The sequence below is a fragment of the Sus scrofa genome, chromosome 13 (assembly GCF_000003025.6).
Source record: "Sus scrofa isolate TJ Tabasco breed Duroc chromosome 13, Sscrofa11.1, whole genome shotgun sequence".
NCBI classification, from domain to species: Eukaryota; Metazoa; Chordata; class Mammalia; order Artiodactyla; family Suidae; genus Sus; species Sus scrofa.
The window spans coordinates 67,608,330-67,621,983 of NC_010455.5; the positions used below are offsets into that span (position 1 = coordinate 67,608,330).

General features: G+C 43.4%; 1 protein-coding gene and 1 pseudogene across 22 annotated transcripts in view; one reads left to right on the forward strand and one right to left on the reverse strand.

Annotated features, from left to right (window-relative positions):
- Positions 1-13,654, forward strand: part of ATG7 (autophagy related 7) — a 397,386-nt gene that overhangs the window by 306,574 nt on the left and 77,158 nt on the right.
- Positions 4,900-5,551, reverse strand: LOC100625537 (annotated as a pseudogene).

Below are 13,654 nucleotides of genomic sequence, written 5' to 3' on the forward strand. Positions count from 1 at the left end.
AACACTGTGAGCAACCCACTCACTGTGAGCAACTAACCCACTGAGCAAGGCCAGGGATCAAACCCACATCCTCATGGATCCTACTCGAGTTCGTTCACTGCTGAGCCCTGAAGGGAACTCCCTCCCGCCCCCTTTTATAATGTTACAAGAAATAGACGGTGTCTCTGATAATTGGGTGCTTCCCTAAGTCCCCTAAACCTTCAGCCTTGTTAAACCAACTATTTTACCATCTTCTAACAGCAGTTGGGAATTTTTCCACTCTGGATGGTGTGTTTCTCATTCTTTTCTGCATTTAGACTTTGTCACTTTTAACTTTTTATTGCTGGTACCATTTCCAAATTTAGAATGCTGTTGGTTTCCAGCAATATATACCCAACTTGAATTATGAAAGTCAAATGGAAATAGTGGAGCGTTGAACACAATTAAAAGAAAGGTTAATCAGGCAAACCTTAGGAAAAGCTGCAGTTGAGGCAGAACAGGAGCAGGTGTTCTCCCTAGAGACAGGCTCCTTGCATGAAGCAGGAAGCATGGCTGCTGGCAGCTCTGGAGCTTCCTAATTCATGGTTCAGTCACCTGACAAGGACTTTTGCATGATCTTGATTCAAAGATCAGGACCCAGCTTGGGTCTCTGACACTTTGGGACCAGTCAACTTGGGCCAGAGAGGCAGATCTGTAAAAGAACATGGTCGGCATGAGGGAAGGAAGAAGTTCCCATTAGAAAGTATTTGCCAGAAGTTCCCATCGTGGCTTAGCGGTTGATGAACCCGACTAGCATCCATGAGGACATGGGTTTGATCCCTGGTCTCGCTCAGTGAGTTAAGGATCTGGTGTTGCCATGAGCTGTGGTGTAGATTGCAGACGCGGCTTGGATCCTGAGTTGCTGTGGTGCTGGTGTAGGCCGGCGGCCACAGCTCTGATTCGACCCCTAGTCTGGGAACTTCCATATGCCTTGGGTGTGGCCCTAAAATAAAGACAAAAAGACAAAAAAAATAAGAAAGTATTTGCCATTCCCAGGAGACAGGAGGTACTGGTACAGGTGTCTGGTGCAATTCTGAGTCCATCCTGAGAGGGATGAGTAAGTGGTTTAGGTGACAAGAGCAGGTTAAAAGACAACAGGCTTAATATGCGTGTTTTTTTTTTTAATTACGTATTCACTAAAGCTTCCCTAACTGACTTAGCCTTCCCTTGACCCTCCTGTGCATCCCCTTGTTAGAGCATGACCTGATGCCCACAGGATGCTTGCGCTCCCAGTCAGTAGCTGGTTTCTGGGATGCACCTGCACATTTTTGCTCCTACCCATTGAGGCCTAAGCTTTCCAAGAGTCATTAGTGTTTCTTGCCAGACCTGGAAATGCCAGATGGACTTACTGTTGTCCATTTAAATAAATAGCCCCCAAACAAAAAAAACAAAAAGAAAGTTAATTATGTGAAAATCAAGTTCAGTCTGAGAATATCTGACTATGGTAGTAGCTAGCGGCCGTGACTCTGCCGAGGTGGGGAGAGGGCTTTTACCTTTTATTCCAGAATATATTCTGGAGTCTAATCTCCTCTGTACACATTCAAGGTTAACTTGCTGTGTAACCTTGGCAAGTGGTGAACTCTCCCTGAGACTTAGCCCCTTTACTGTAAAATGGAAATATTAACAGCCTTCTAGGAGAATTCTAACCATCAAATAAAATAATGTGTTCATAATACCTAACACACTTTCTGGCACATAAGCACTAAAACAGGGGGCAGCTGTCATCATCATCATTATTATAATTATAATTAATCACAACTTGGGGTGAGACATATATTTATACTGTTTCATATTGCTCCTGTTAAATAGTATAATGAGAATGTCATTTCCACTCAGGAATTTAATAAACTTATTTCTTTTAATAACAGAGAGAAGTGATTGTTTGACCATAGATATTAATCATTTTTTATCAAATCAATTTCTGAAAAACCAAATCTATCCTTTAAATGTAAAAGGCTCCCTCCATGAAAACATGGTTTGCTGAGCTGAGACCATGGTACAGTCTCCTCCCCTAATATGTTTGGCTTTTGTAAAAGTTAAAAAGCCAAGGAAAGAAGTAGAGGAGATAATTGGAAAGTTTCCAGGTAGCTTTCAGGAGGCTTTAAGTACATCAGAAGCCCTGTTGGATCTATTCATAGCTTTGTTTTCTGGACCAGTATTCTAGAAGTTGCCACATTCTTTTCATTTGTGTCTTTCACAGAGGGCAGTAAAATTTAGTTCTAATTATATTTAGGGCATCTGGATTCTAGTCAGCATTTCTGGCTCCTTTTTAGAACCTAAAGTCTGCGGCTTATTCCTAATGTGGAAAATGGAATAATCCCCCAGGCCTGGGAAGAAGAACTCCAACATGCAGGCTGCTGTTACTATAGCGAGACTCCGCTACAGACATCACAAGACTTGTTATACAAGGAAACATGATTACAGTGGATTAGAGAAACTTGCCAGGGCCTTGAAGGATTTATTACTTTTTGAATTCTGAATGAGACATAAATATGCTTTTCCCCTTTTAATTTTGGACCCCATACGGAGAAGGTGAAAAAAATTCTTCAACAAATTCTAGAATGCTTAGCTGCTAGAGCTCGGTGGGTATTGTGTCCAAGTCATATTGCAAAGGGCATGGATACTTGCTTGGCAGAGACGCAAAACAGGCACTCCTTTCTGTCTGCACTGCCAAGTTCGTTACTGCCCTGTCTCCCAGTGGGAGAAAAATGTAGCTCCTTGGGGAGTCTTCTGGAAGGCAGCGTGGTGTAATGGAAAAAGCAGTGCACTCAGAGGCATGAGGCCTGGATTGCAGCTTCCACACTTAAAAGCTCCATGATTTCAACAGGTTACACCCTCTGAGCCTTAGTGCCCTTTTATGAAAGGGTAATTCCCATCTCAGAGGGTGGCTTTAACTTTTAACGTATGTTAAATATCACGAATAGAATCTCAAAAGTTAGTTGCATTAGCATTAAAATAGAAACCTGTGGTACACTCAGGTGAATTTGTAGATCTCAAATTCTGCCAATGCCCTAAAAGGAGGGACTTTTAAAAATAAAGATGGTCTCTCACCTTATCTGTTCTGTAGATTTTTTTGGTTTCTCTGGAGACTGACCAGATCGCGTAAGGGTAATAGTTACGAACCACATAGGAATCAGACCTGAGTTTAAGTTCCTGCGTACTAGCTGCGAAGCCGTGATAATTCACCTAGCTTCTGTTATCCTCAATTTCCTCATCTGTAAATCGGATATAACAGTAGTGCCTCAGGCATTCCCTATCACTTTACCTTGTTTTATTTTCTGTGTGGGACTTAATCACTATCTGAAATTGTCTTTATTTTCTGTCTCCCACTCCAGCTCCCACTTAAATATATTCCCCTTAAGGGCAAAGCATTTATGACATCTTGTTTACCATTTTATATGTCTTGCCAAAGGTAGTGAGTGACTGGTACCTTATCGTTATTTATTCTTCTGGCCTTTCACTTCTATTTTTAAAACTTCCCCTCCCAGTGTCATGGCTAAATTTATATACAGTAGCTGAGTTAGAAAGTGGGCAGAGTTGTTCTCTGTTTGGAAATGCCTGTGTTCTTACAGTTGAGTTTCTATTTCCTGAAGATGCTTACTCAGCCTTGGATGGCACAGTTTGACTTGTGACATCAGAAGATTGACAGGCAGAAGTCTGACTCAGGGATCCAGCTAGGAAAGAGCATGACTTTCAGCCCAGCTCGCCCTTTGAGGGATGGCTGGGCAGGGCTCAAAAAGGTCTTGGATTTCAATTTATCTAGGAAGGTATTTAGCAAATTATTTTTAACCATTTGGATTTGGTACAGATCACCCTAGGAATCTGCAGCCTCTGCATAAGTGAGGAATGAGGTGGGAGGACAGAGCGGAGCTGAGGTGGAGGGCAGGCTTTCCCTGGAGATGGGCATCTTTCTCCAGGGCCTGGACTGCACTTGCCCCTCTCCACCCAGACCCCCAGAGCATCCTCTTTCACTTTTACCTACTCAACACCTTGGAAACCACAGAGATTCCAGGGTTTTACACAGCCACTCAGAGTGAGGCACTGCGGACGGGTTATGTTTGGGCTCTGCGTTCGTCATTCATTAACCCTCTCCCTGCGAAGAGTTCATAGCAACCACCTGTATCATGGAGAAAACTGAGCCCTAAGAAGAGGAACTCTTGACTCTCCTACCTAATTCTTTCAAGCCCCGTGAACTGGTTCCTCTAAATTCCTATGGAACCAAGGTGAGCTCAGAGGGTAGGGTGAGGATGGTTCCTGAACACCCAGGGCTTGTATACAAAAGGGTGCATGTGTGTGTTTTATGGGGGAGGATTTGTGTCATTGAATTCTCAAGAGATATATTTTGTCTAAAATATATTAGGTCCACTGCCCAAGGTGGACTCTGCAGCTTTGCCTCCCGGCTCTCCAAGCTCTCTGTGGTTGGATTGAGGATGGAAATACTGAAACAGTGTCAGCTGCCCAATCTTGTTGAGCTTTTGCATTAGGGCTTTACAAAGTTTGCTCTTTGCACAAACATTTAGGCCAGGTCCATTGGAGACCAAGTCCTGACATGTCATCAGAGGGCTTGGTTGGAAAGGGTAGTAGGAAATTCTCTAAACAAGATAGCTTTATAGATATGGCTTTAAGGATAAAATAAAGCCACATCAGCAGCAAGCCTACCTATTAGTCTAGAGATTCTTCCTTCAGTCACCCCTAGCCATTCCCACTGTCTTAGAGCAGGAACCATGATACATTTGACCTTTTCACCCAAGGAAGTACAGGATGAGAGCTGCATTTCTGCATCCAGGACCACGCCATTCACAGCAACCTAACCAGATTTCTTTTTCTTTCTTTTGTTTTTTCTTTTTTAATGAGGGCAGTATAGTTTTATTAAGCTGTGCCTTAGTACAGGTGCTGGGGCTTGCGCATGGTGTTCTTAAGGTACAAAGCCCAGACATTCTGCCAATTTTTCTTGAGCAGTGACACCAGGAAGTTGACAGCTAAGTGGATGTTGTACACAGGCTCATCATCTGTCATCTTTACGTGGCCAGCAGCCACTGCCAGACATAGCACCTTCTTCATCTGGAACTTGATCGTGGACTTCACTTCATCCACTGTGGCCACCATGTTTTCATTGTGGGTCAGCAAGGAAGGGAGCTTCCCAACCTTATTCAGGCCCAGGCCCAGGATTCATGGGATCTGCTTGATTAGGGACTCTGAAGCCAAAAAGGCATTGTGCTTCTTGGCCAGCTTCTTGACGCGTTTCTTATTCTTGTTGAATTCTTCAGCATCTCTATGTCAGTGTGGGGGATATCTTCAGCCTTGGCCTTGTCGCCATGCTGCTGGTCCCCCAGAACATACATGGAGAATTTGGGGTGGGGAGTAGACTTACGTCTGATGGTGCCCGAGAAGCGTTTTTCCTTCTGAGGATCATAGTTCTTTGGGGTTATCTGAAGCTCCATCATCTCCAAAAACTTCTGATGCTTGAGCTGGTTCCCGTGCAAGACTTCTCCCACCACCCACAGAGGGTGTTGCAGGAGACTCTACTGCTCATGGCACCTGGCACAGTGATAACTGGAAAAGAGCTGACAGGATTTCTTCTAGGCCTTCAGATACAGTGCTCTTGTGTTAGTGTGCATGTTTTAGCTACCAAGTAAAGTGCTTCTGCCTTGTTTTTACAACAAAATTTTATAGACTATCGCCTCTGGGAATCTCTGTCAGGTGAAAACTGCTCCTTGTTTTATGTCACCATTTCTTTCTTTTCTTTTCTTTTTTTTTTTTTTTTTTTTTTTTTGTTGCTTTTTAGGGCCGCACCCACAGCATATGGAGGTTCCCAGGCTGGGGGTCCAATCGGAGCTACAGCTGCCGGCCTGCACCACAGCCACAGCAACTGGGATCTGAGCCTCATCTGCCACCTACACCACAGCTCACGGCAACGCCAGATCCTTAACCCTCTGGGCAAGTCCAGTGACCGAACCTGCAACCTGTGGTTCCTAGTTGGATTCGATTCTGCTGCACCACAACAGGAACTCCTGTCACCGTTTCTTTGTAGTGGATAGTACAGCTTACTTCATCAGCAGAGGTGTGGCAGCTTCTATGTATCGAGTGGTTATCACATGCCAGGTTCTACGCAGGGTGTGCTATGGAAATTGTCTTATTTGGTCCTTATCCTGAGGTAACTGACAGTATTCCCATTTTAAAGATGAGGAAGTTGAGGATCAGAGCAATGTAGTGAGTGATCAGGTCTAAAATACAGCTGTAGGATCCAATGGTAAGGGGGTACCCAATGAGCTACAAGCAGGCATGGAGCAGAGGCCTCTCCTGACACTGAGCCCTGTGGGTGAGTTGCATGTAGATTGCGGAAGACCTAGGATGGAGGAGCTGTGACCCAGAGTCTGAGGAGACACAGGCGTTTTTACCCCCTCCCTGAATTACTCTTACTCAGTCTTTGTCATTTAAGATGCAGATGATCCCCTTCTTCTCAAGCCATCTGCATAGGATAGGTTCTCAGTGCTTTCTGAGTTAGGGTTGTAGACCCTTGCCTCCTACTCCAGTCTGACTGTTCTCCACCCAAGCCTCCACAGCCAGTGGTCCCCATTGGTGACACACACAGTTTCTCAGGGACTTGCAGAGGCTCAGCTTGGCTCCAGGATCAGATCAACTCCTCATCAAGGCAGTGCTAGACAGCTTGTGTAGACCGGCTGCAGCCTGCCTCCCAAGTCACTGGTCCTGGCCACCCTGGACTTGACACACTTTCCGCTCACCCCTCTGCTTTTATTGTCCTCACCTGGCAAATGTGGATTCATCCTTTCCCGAAGAGTTTCAGCCAGCACTTGTCAGCCTGAATCATAATTATTTGTTAGCTTCTTGAAAATAAGAATGTCCTAATCATCTTTGTATCCTCTGAACCTCGCGCAATACCCGGCACATATGCACCACTTACTTTGAACATTTTTGGAAGAATGAATGAACATTTGACTCTTTGACCAGGAAATAAAGATGGAGGATCGAGGACATAGGAAATATAGATCTCCTCTTCAAACCGTAACCTCACCGTGAATAGAACCTCTCATTTCTATTCAGTTTGCATTGATCAGATGGAATTGCTGGTATTAGAAATGCAGGTGCTTCCCCAGCATCTTGCATGTTTTGGTCTTCTTTTTTTTTTTTAATGAGAACTCAAAAAGTGGGTCACAGCTGTCTTTTTAGATAACTCCTTTCGGATTAAACTCTCCAAGATTACTCACTGTATTAGACTCTTTTGGTTGAAAACTAGACACTAACTCAAAGAGATTTAAGCAAACATGGGGATTTATATGTTCAAGTAATTGAAAAATTCATGGATAGTTCTAGCCTTAGGCACTACTAGATCCAAGTGTTCAAGAAATGTCAATAATGACCTTCCTGCCATGTGCCATTGCCTGGCTTTTCTCTGCATTGCCTCTTTCTTGGCAGGCTCTCTCCTCACAATAGCAAGTTGGCACTGGTGGCCCAGGCTAAGCGACTCCGATGGGAAGGGAGCTTTGTTCCCAGTGGCACTAGCCAATGTCCTGCTCTGCTGGTCACTAGTCACCCAGTCACAGTGGTGGGGGCAGCCAAGTAACCCTCACTGGTCAGATCTCTGGGATGTGTTCCCATCGTCAGTGGTAAATTGGGTAAACAACCCTCCTAAATCACATGACCTGAGAGTCAGGGAGAGATTGGTAAGAAATCAGAGAGCTGGTATGACTTTCATGGGATAATGATACAGCAGACCGAGCGATCAGCATGAGAGATGGACACTATGGCTGCCTTTCCTTTCTTTTTTGTTGCTAATATTTGTCTTATTAACAAGCCCTAAATGGTGTGATGGACCCCAAGCAGGTGGCTTGTCTTCTCCTTTTTCTGTAAAGATCCATCCCCCAGGATGGTTCAAAACAGCCAGTTTATTGCTTTCTTTGACTTTTCACCCTAGTCTGGTGATGTGTCCAGCAGCTCCGGTATTGGGGTTGGAGGCTTGGAATGACAAATAAACACAACAGTTTTTCATCATGACTTGTGTTTCTTGATAAGGTCAAGAAATACTTAAATTCCCAGTGGTTTTCATATTGGAATCCTGCCACAAGTTCTCTGATACTATATACTATATATAGATTTAAATACTTTTTCAGGAATATCCTTTCTTTTTGCAGTTAACCAGTGATTTCTCATACTCAGTGTCTTTCTGATACTCAGCTCTGACTGCCACATGTCACTGGAATCAAGACATAAAATAGGAACATTTGGAGATATTCTTACATGGGGAGTGAAAAACAGAACATCTTAGGACTTTGGTCCTTTTTTTGTTACTTCCACCTGATAACTTGTTTTTTTCCTGCCACTCTTCATATTCTAATTTCCTGGCATGCTTTCCATCTCAATTTGGTTGCCACCTAGTGAGTATTTTTTGAGCTCCTACTGCCTACCCAGGATGGAAATTATAATGCTTTGAGTACCTGTTTTCTGTTAAGTACATCAATAGGCCTTTTTGGTACATCATCCCATTTATTTTTTTATAGCCACCCTTTGTGAAATGGGTATCATTGTCACTACTTAAAAGATGTAGAAGTTAAGGTTAAGAGAGGATAAATAATTTGCCAATGTTTTAGAACTGGTAGAAGACCTGAGATTCAGTTCCAAGTTTGATAGCCTTCACAGTTAATTGTACAAGAATTAGACTAGGAGCACTAACAGACTGGAAAAGTGTAAGATTAAATTTCTGAGCTAAGGTCAAAGGAATAAGACTAATGCATTTGAAACAGTCAGAGTACATTCAAGATAGGATAATTTCTTTTAAAAATTTTTTAATGATAGTTTATTTACAATGTTCTGTCAATTTCTGCTGTATAGCAAAGTGACCCAGTCACACACACACATATATATATTCTTTTTCTCGCATTATCCTCCATCATGTTCCATCACAAGTGGTTAGATATAGTTCCTTGTGGCATACTGCAGGATCTCATTGCTTATCCACTGCACGTGCAATAGTTGATAAGCGCAGGTCGCAGTAGGAGCCCTTCATTATACATGTGATCTGAAAAGACAGTGGCCAAGGATAGATTTTTATCTGTACCGTCCTTAGCCATCTTCCCCTCAGTTAAATTCAGTGTAGTTCAGTTCAGCTGCAGCTTTCTGGGTGCCTGGTAACTGGCAGCCTGTGTGTGAAGCTCTGTGCATTCATTGCCTGCTAAATGCAAGGCCCCTTCCAAGTGCTGGATGCAGTGGCTGTCAAGATAGGCAAGGTTCCATGTTTGCCTGGATCACAAACAAGTGAAAAAAGAAACTTTCAGCTAGTGATGGACACAGAGGTGAAAGCAAAACAGGGTGTTGGGTTAGAATGAATTGGGATGGGGAGGGAGCAGGAGAGAATAGTGGTCAGGGGTTAGATGATTCAGACTGGCAGGTCTGTGACAGTCCCTGTGGAAAGGTGGTTTCTGAGCTGAGACCTGAATGCAGAGGAAGGAGCTAGACTGGCGAGCATCTGGGGAAGGAGCCGGGAGGCTGAGGGAATACCCTGGGCAAAGACCTAGAACTTGTGTCTGCATCAAGCAGGGGATAACAGGGAGTAACATCCATTGTCTGGTAAGTCTGGGCTGCTCTGTGGGGAATGCTTTGGGGTGAAGGAGGGTTGAGACACGAATGTTTGGGTGTAAGCAGCTGAGCAAGTGAGTTACATTGTGATTACTGACATTATCATTTACTTGGCCAAGAAATCTGAATTTGGATTTTCTCCATAGGCAGTGATGTGTGCCAGTAACAGTTCCCGCTCGTTGAACACTGACCGGTGCCCATCATGGGGCTTGATGTGTGTTGTCATCAAGTCCTCACAGGCCCACACAAGCCCTCATAAGCTGGGTCTATTATTGAAATCACCTTTTATATAGGAAGAGGTGTGGTGCAGAGGTCCTTGGTGCCCACCCTCATTGGCGAGGGAGGGGAGCAAGGGCAGCGTGTTTGGCAGTGACTTTGAGCTGCAGAGGAGGATAGCTGGCCCTGGTGGGGCCGAGATGGAGGGCACACAGCAGTGGGCAGCTGTATGGTGTTCACCCTGGGAGATGCTATCAGGAGCCTCGGAGGCTTTACAGCCGGCAGTTAGCTATCCCTCCAACATAGAATAAAAAGTGGGGGCCTCTTGAAGGAAAATGTGTCAATGCCCTTAACTTAGAATATCAGGAGAAATCCTACACCTTCCCCTTGGGGGAGGTCTGGCCTGACCTGTGCCCTCTACCTTAGGCAGGCCATCAGTTACTTTGTCCTAACTCTTCCTCTGCACACACCCCACAGCCCAGAGGCCCTGGGGGCACCTCAAAGGCTCTGGGACAGTTTCTTCACCTTGGGACAGAAATGGTCTAGGGTGTGGTTTGTCTCCCTGGGATGCTCAGGGTCTTTCCACAGCCCCAAGTCGCCATTAGGATTTCCTGTGGACCAGGGTGTCCTGTGGCCTTAATGAGGTCAGGTCCTCCTCCTTTACTCTGAGGTATTAGGAAAGCTGTGGGAACCCAAATCTGTCTGTATCTGTTTATATCCATAGGAACCGTATTGGTTTGGTTTTGCTTTCCCTGCTTAACTCTTCCTTGAGAGGCCTTAGCATGTTGCTTTTAGTTTCTCTCAGCAGTCACTGTAGCAGAATCTGGAGGCTCTGGTGTTTATCGTTGGCTGGCCTACATGTCAGCACGTAGAAAATGGCTACAATTCTAGGAATTGCTGTCTTAATTTGTTAGCCAGATACTCTGTGCATCAGCAGTGGCGGTAGCTGCCAGTTGAGCTGAGTTTTATGTGGTGAGATTTTTGTTTTGTTTTGTTTTTTTCCCTCAGATGAGAACTACTGTTTGCTAGAGCTGAGATCATCAAAACCGTTTCAATTAGGACTTTGAGAATATAATTACACTTCCCAAAGATACAGGCCTGACTTAGGAAAGTGAGGATAAAGAATAAATAGAGTAAGTAGGAGAATGATAACTGGTACAAGGTAGATTAAATGGCGCCTTTCTTATTTTCAGTATTATACATATCAAATAAAATCCTATTCCCTTTTATTTTATTTTAGCTAAGTATTCTTGTTCAAAATGAAAATCAGATGTTTTTCTTTTTCATTTTTTTTCCAAAGCAAATGGTTACAAACACTTAATGTAATTTACTGGAGTTTTTTTTTGTTGTTTTTTTTTTTTCCTAAAAGAACATTTACATTACTTTCTTTTATGCATGCAGTAACATTTGATCAAAACATGACTCCACTCTCTTGTTTAATGTTGAGCATCTGGATTAAAGGCTTCTTTTAATCTTAAATACAGATTATGGTTCTCTTTCCCTTTAAGCAAACCGCCATAAAACTCTGGACCCTTTCCAGTTTTCTTCATTAAAGCTCTCTTTATTACAGTGTTTTCGGATGGCAGTCATTAAATGATTGTTATGCACAATGGGCACTTGATTATAATTATTTAACTGGCAATCAGTTATTGCAGCAATTTGGTGGTGTAATGAAAAGGGAGCATGTCTGTACCTGCCAGCATCTATGCACTGTTCAGCTCTGGATTAGGGAAAGGAGCAGAGGCTGAACATATGGACAGGAGGGGTTGAGCCCTTGTGGGAAGGGAAGCTCTGCTTTCATTCTTCCCCATTCTGCTTCTTGGCCTCTTTTATTCCACAAGGTAGATGAACAATGGTGATAAAATAAGAATTTTTGTGTTACAAACTCCTGAATTGGGGCTACATGAGTAGAAGTATAACTCTGCTTTTTTTTAAACACAAGCATTTTTTCCCACCCTAATTTATTAGCTTTTCTTTCTTGACATATAAGTGGACACAAGATGCTATTAACAGAAAGTTAGTATGAAAGATAAGTGGCTTTCATGAACACACACCTGGTGGCTGTTCATCACTGAAGTGGTTAGTAACAGTGTGATTTCCAAGTTAAGATGGGCCCCTGCATTATTCAGTACTCTTTTAGTTGTATCAAAGACCTGATCCTAACCAACCTTAGAGAAAAGGAGATTTCTTGGCCTATGTAACTGGAATGTTATTGGAACTGCTTATAAGTTTAAAGGAAGAGCTGCAGGAACCAGGGCTCTGGGTTAGGAACTGGGATGCAATCTTTCTGGGACCCCCTGTCCGTCTCTCCCTGTAGTTGGCCTCATGCTGATGGGCCTTTAGGTTTTTCCCTGTAGCAAGAATCATGTCCATGGGTAGCCCCACATTCCCATCTTCCTAGCTGAGCAGCTCCACTGGAAGGCAACACATGTCTTCCATCTTTGATAAATCGGTCTCAGGGAAGGACTCTAATTGGTCCAATTTGAGTCATACACCTCTCCCTGGACTAATCACTATTGACAAGGAAATGGCCCCATATGATTGGCCCATCCTGGATCATGTGTTATCCCTGGGTGTAAGGTAGGGAAGGCGAAGTCCCATGGTTAACAGTCCTGTCAGAGACTGTGGCCCTGTCAGTGGTACCCAAATGACTAGGAAAAACACAATGAAAATGACTATAAAAACCTGAAATACACAAACTTCAAAAACATTCTCTACATGTTTCCCCAAAGTGTAGATATCCATCTTTCTTTTAGAAATATTCTACCTTTGTAAGACTGAGTTGTGAAAGTATCCATCTGAGTTTCAAATGATTGCTTAACCTTGCCTGTAGTCATTCTTGAGCTCCAAAGACTTCTTAATAGTGTGATCAAGGAGTTCCCATCATGGTGCACCAGAAATGAATCCGACTAGTAACCATGAAGTTGCAGATTCAATCCCTGGCCTCACTCAGTGTGTTATGGATATGGCCTTGCTGTGAGCTATGGTGTAAGTCATAGACTAGGCTTGGATCTGGTGTTGCTGTGGCTGTGGGATAGGCTGGCAGCTACAGCTCCAATTTAACCCCTAGCCCGGGGACCTCCATATGCTGCCGATGTAGGCCTAAAAAGCAAAAAAAAAAAAAAAAAAAAAAAAAAAATATGATTGAAGGGCAGGGTCCTGAAGAGACAGGACAGGCACAAATAAAAGATGTCTGCTTTGGGAGTTCCCATGTGGCTTGTGGGTTAAGGTATTGTATTGGTCAAGTGGTATTGTCACTGTGGTGGCTCAGGTTGTTACTGTGGCACAGGTTCAATCCCTGGACTGGGAACTTCAGCATACCATGTGTGGCCAAAAAAAAAAAAAGGATGTCTGCTCTGGTGGTATGGCCACCGTAGCTACATTACCACAAGGGACTCAGGATCCAGGGTTCCAGGGAACACAGTCTTCAGCTATCAGAGTATTTAACCACAGTTCTGGCTAATAAAAATTTCCATTTCCCTCATGGTTTAGTTCCATATTTGAATCTTTGGGTGGAAAGGCAAAACAATTTGCAAAATAGCAAACCTAAATAGTAAAAGTCTTTAAAGGAAAATGTTAATTGAAAATTTAAAAGATGAGTATGCCTCCTACCCCCACTCCCCACTCCAGACACACATACACACACCCCAAACTTGATCTAATCAGTCTTACTTATGGGAAAAGTATGAATCATCTTATTTATTAAGAAATAAGGAAGATAATTAAAATGTGCAAGTTCAAACTTGAATAAAAACCAGGTAATTCTCAATTTCATATTTATCTTATTAATCAGCGCACACTTATTTTTATGTTTTGTATTTATTTGTAC